At 40.7% G+C, this 4,314-nt stretch overlaps 1 long non-coding RNA gene across 1 annotated transcript; it reads right to left on the minus strand.

Moving 5' to 3' along the window:
• Nucleotides 1-2,010: 2,010 nt before the first annotated feature.
• Nucleotides 2,011-4,313, minus strand: LOC147757219 (uncharacterized). The gene is made up of 2 exons (XR_015320456.1): nucleotides 3,781-4,313; nucleotides 2,011-2,433 (listed from the first exon to the last, which is right to left on the minus strand). It is a non-coding gene; the product is annotated as an uncharacterized LOC147757219 (long non-coding RNA).
• Between the last annotated feature and the right edge of the window lies 1 nt (nucleotide 4,314).

Genomic DNA, 4,314 nt, shown 5'->3' on the forward strand with positions numbered 1-4,314 from the left:
TATATGTTGTAGACAGTGTTCCTGTCCAAAAGTGATGGTAATTATGACATCGGGAAGAAGTATTGACTTGCGTAGAGGTTAATTGATATAGCTTGAGGTACAATAAACGTTTTCCGACAATGTTTAATTTCAGCATACCAGCACACTGGAGTTTGTGGCTTCAAACGGACACCATGTTCAGGCCATCGGGACTATGATGAATGATCACTTTTACTCACTCAAACGATAGAGGCCTACAGATTGAACCTGCGTTGTCTCGAAAGACTGGTACATCGCGCTAGCAGACGCTGAAGGTTCCAATGTGGACAACTTCTATCATTTTGTTAAAGTGCAAACATCGTTAAAAATAATCTGCAAAACCTGAAATTTAAGGTTAGCTGTTACAAGCTATTAACGACGGCTAAACAACAGGATTTGTCCAAAGCAGTAATACAACCAGCCGAAGTGGCAGCAGTTGAGTAAACGAGCAGAATATACATTTGAATAACAAGTCGATATTTCAACCAATATCGATTATCAAAACGCGTTGAAGTAGGATAGCAATGCTCATTCGGAAAAAGCGTTGTGCTTACGTCAATCTGGTCAATTACTGTCATCACTACCGAAGTAAGCGTTTACCCGTTTAGTAAGCGTGTTGTGGCCTAGTTTCCCAGTGTGCGCGTGAGTTTCACAGCGGCTTCTTGGCTTGCTATGTCAGCCCACAAAATCGAACATCTTGGTATAGTAAATGTGCTATCTTTAGTAGAATAGAAGTATTGTACCATGTAGCATCTAGTATACAAAGTCAGCTGCTGTCTTGCTCAAGGATTGTTTCAGACGGCTGATCCGTCTAGTACTAAGTGAAATGCATCGAATCTGGGTTTCGAACCTGGTCCACCTCATATGTACATCGAATGCATGACGAGTTAAGTTATGCATTTAACCTCTAAGTCATACATACCACTACTGAAGAAGCAAAGAAAATAGTCGTCAAGCCATAGCTTTGGTTATATTAATGTCCTATTTTTAAAGAGCTCAAGTGAGGCGAAAAAAATATTATCCACCTCAAATATTTGTTTAACCGCTCCAAAGATTATATTGCATCATTTAGAAACACCTTAAAAATCATTCTTCTATCATTCTAGTGTCTATTAAACGCTTGCCGAAATGCACCTGCTCGTAAAGCTAAAAATTATTTTTTGCCGCCTTCGCCAGGACACACCATTTTAATTGCGGCATCTCATAAACTCCTATTTGTTGTTTATTGTAATGTATGTTCCTTGACATTAGAACAGAAAGCATTTATCCCAGTTGGTACACGCCTTTGATCACCGCTATCTTTAGAAGCTCAACAAGCTTAAAGTGTTTTCTGCTAGAGAATGTTTTGAGCGAAAGTTAGGGTATTCTACAGGTTAAGTAGAGAAGACAATAAGAGATAACTTGGAGCAAACTTTGTTTCTGAAAAGGTGTAAGTTTTATTATTATTAATTAAGTCGAATGCTAAAGGATGCGGATAGTTTCGATTACTGTCTTTATTAAAAAAAATAACCGATTAAATCGAGTCGTTAAAAAGGTTACAGTATGTACTTTCATGTTGCCTCTCGGCTGTTCGATCACAGTTGACTTTGAACTGCTGAATGATGCGGTACGGCGCTTAGAAGGGCAAGCTTAACTACCTTCGATAACTAAGTAAAATAATCTTCGATTTATATATTAGCCAAAATAAGAAAGCTGACAGAAATAAATGTCCGGTACATAAAAAGAAAATTCTTCATTCAAACGATCGTCGTCATGGTAGCAATAATATTATTATGGTTGTTTGCTGCTGTGGGGAGAGCCTACGATGAAAACAGGCATAATGGATTCGGTTATGCAGTTTCATAATAGTTTCTTCATGCATGATTCACGGTATTCGTACATCGGTATATCTCTAGTTGTGTACCATACTCACTCAGTAGCGCGTGTGAATGATGTTTTTATTATCTGGAGAGATTTTTACGTCTGGCCGCAAGCAAAAACAAAAAAAAAGAATGTAATAAGTACGATTATCGTTCATTCATTACTACAATCTAATTTACAGATGTTGTAGTGTGTTTGCGAGCACAGTACAATATACCTGCCTTGACGTACATACTATTTTTTTCAGTTCAAATTTGACCGCGTTGCTATTCGTTTTAGGAACACTGAGTATGTCATTATGTGAATTAAGTTATTTCCATTGATTAATCACGGTAAGCGGTATTAGATCTGTCAATTAATAGATTGACCATAAATCAGACTGACGGTTGCTTGGTGTCGTTCCGTCCGGTGATCACTGAAAGCTGCCGTCTGCAAGGAGTCCGCAGAAGTAAAAGTTGGCAGGTTGAATACGTGTCCTTGCGATGATCGCCTCGGCAGAAGCAAGCTGGTATCTTGGGCGAACTTCGAATCGGTTGCGTGTTAGAATCCGGACATCTGTACAAAGCATTTTCTAAATGTAGAGATTCTCATATGCAATACTCCGAAAGTAAGCATTTGTGAAAAGTAAGTCGGAAGCAAGAAGGTACCGAAGCTCACTTAGAGTCTGTACGTGAATAGCATAAAACATATGAACTTATATACGAAAATATATTTTCAGGAGAAGATATCTGTGGGGAAAGAGCCTTAAACGCGCGACGTTACAAATGTTATAAGAAGCGAATAGAATTCTGCACGTAGAAGCGTGAACAAATAGTTTGACCAATAATGCTGCCAACAGCGGCAAGGGGACACGTGCGGAAATTTTGTGCCGTGGTTTCGTCGTGTACTGGTGAGATAAATGCTATCCTCAACGGCTTAATCACGACAAGTCTGTTAACCGTATTTAGGGACGTGTGAATTTTGGAAAAGGTATGCTTGTCTTGAACTGATGGTTGGCCACCTCATACGATGCTAATGTAGGTCCAGATATGTAATTCTGGAAACATCGATTTTAGGCCGATTTTGTACCTACTCGGAAAACCTCATCAACACTACTCGACATCATCGAGTAGGACGAAGCACAACGACTGGTGAATTAATTACATTGTTCTTTTTAGTTTGCAACGACATTTGGAATGTTTAGGTGGTGTTCGTAGATGGGACGAAGTACTACTTTAATTCACTAAATCCTTGACCACCATAGCTCACTTCTTAACAACGTTACTTAGCATCGTTAACTTACCACCTCTATTTAGTGATACAGTAGTGTCTAGAAGCGGCTTGAAACAAACATATCACGTGCCGCCCGCTGTTGTTCGCAGATGATTTTGATGCTCATCAACTTTCTTATAAGCAAAGTAGAATAACAATCGAAAGGACTGACCACCCAATTTAACCCAAATTTAGAACACCAAAGCACCCTGACTATTCATACTTCTATAATATCTGCATAAGCGTTATAGCTGGGTGGTACCTCTGCTGTCGGCATCGTCTCCGTGTAATTTCGCCCATGTTGTCTACAACGCACAGACGTATCCGTTGTGAGAAAACTATAATAAATTCAATGTTCCATTCGGTATAATTGAGGCATCGTCCTTTTTTCGGCGTTGCGATAGAACGGAGTGCCTTATCTCTTTTATTGCCGCCGCCGCATCCTTTCTGAGCTAGCAGGACAGCCGTAGAACAGCCTTATCGCCATCAAGCAATCTAACGAACTAATAACGTGTATATGCACTGGAGTTTAAGGCGGTTCATAGCGGCGTCCAATGGTCGGTAGCCTCCCACCTCGAACGTATATCTATTAATGAAAGCAATTCACTGCTGGTATTTTTCCGCTTTGTTCTCTTTTCGTTTCGTTCTCACCGTTTGCTGAAGGCGACTTGCTTTGGGAGCCTCGATGTCGACGTTCGTTCCACTTCGCGTCAAAGTAACAGCTCAAGTTGACGGTAATCGCCACGTGTCGCAGACGCATTTTATGAATCTTAATTCTGAGCGTCGTAACGCGATTACCACGTACGAGGGCCGGCTTTCGCTTCAGGGGAGTAGTGCTTCTTGGTTGCAAAGGCTTGACTGTATATTGTGCGGTTCCTCCTGCTGCCATTGTTGCTTGCTTTACGGTCGTTTTGTTCCCTCGGCATTGTCTATTCCGCAACAGTTTTCCTTGAAGACGGAAGCCATCCCGCTGGTACTGTTATGTTATTCGTCGCTAAAATCTTCTGCTTTAACTAGTGATTCTTTCTACTCGTAAGTGTCCGCTGGACTGCTGTGTGGACTGTCGAAAGGGTGTGCAGAACACGAACGAACGACAAAAAGCAATGCTATAATGTAAGATACAGAGACCTGTTACGTTGCTCATATCTGTTCGGGATTAAATTGTGTGTACGTGATTTGCACGAG

This window comes from Varroa destructor, unplaced genomic scaffold (genome assembly GCF_002443255.2).
Source record: "Varroa destructor unplaced genomic scaffold, Vdes_3.0 BEIS01000002.1, whole genome shotgun sequence".
Taxonomy (NCBI): Eukaryota; Metazoa; Arthropoda; class Arachnida; order Mesostigmata; family Varroidae; genus Varroa; species Varroa destructor.